Below are 1,033 nucleotides of genomic sequence, written 5' to 3' on the forward strand. Positions count from 1 at the left end.
TCTGGGAGATGGGAGACTGAGGCAGGGTGATCTCAAATCCCAGCCCTCCCTGGGAAACTTAGTGAGACCTTGTCCCAAAACAAAAATTAAAGAAAGAGAGATAGAAATTTAGTTCAGTGGTGCCGCCGACTGCCTCACAAGCATAAGGTCCTGAGTTCAATCCCTGGTACAAAAAGAGGAAAAAGTAAAGAAAGGACTGAAGATGTAGCTCAGGGCAAAGGTCTTGGGTTCAAGCCCCAGTCCCACAATCAATCAATCAATCAATCAGTCACTCAATAAAATTAAGAGAGAAGGGCCGAGGATTTAGCTCAGTGGTTCCACTGACTGCCTCATAAACACAAGGTCCTGAATTTGATCCCTGGTACTAAAAAACAATAATAACTTGTTTTTTGTTATTGTTTGTTTGAGACAGGGTCTCACTATGTAATTGAGACTGACCTGGAACTTACTATGTAGCCCCGGCTGGTCTTGAACTCACAGCGATCCTCCTGCCTCAGCCTCCTGAGTGCTGGGATTACGGGCATGTGTCACTACGCCCGGCAAAAAAAATAGTAATAATTTTTAAAAATTATATTAAATTAAGAGCAGGGGATAATCTCAGTTATAGAGCAGCCCAGGGTTCCAACCCCAGTACACACACACACACACACACACACACACACACACACACACACAGAATATATTTGTTTGTTTATTTTTAAGCCCTTTTTATTACCTCAAATTTTACCTAACAATACTTCTTTTTTCTCTTTCTTTCTTTTTTTGGTACCAGGGATCAAACTCAGGCCCTTGTGCTTATGAGGCAGACAGCGAAACCACTGAGCTAAATCCCTGGCCCAATACTTCTTTTCTTGTAGGTGGTTCATTGTTTTTCGTTGGTCTTTTCCTGGTGGTTGGACATTTCTCTCTCATTGTTGAATATTTCCTGTTCTCTGAAGAATATTTATCATCCCATCTTTGAAATGTAGAAAATGATCCTTAACACACACAGGCATTTTCCTCTAAGTTCCTGTAGCTGAAGTTCATTTTTCAT

This window comes from Fukomys damarensis, unplaced genomic scaffold (assembly GCF_012274545.1).
Source record: "Fukomys damarensis isolate Sample0158 unplaced genomic scaffold, DMR_v1.0_HiC HiC_scaffold_13, whole genome shotgun sequence".
NCBI classification, from domain to species: Eukaryota; Metazoa; Chordata; class Mammalia; order Rodentia; family Bathyergidae; genus Fukomys; species Fukomys damarensis.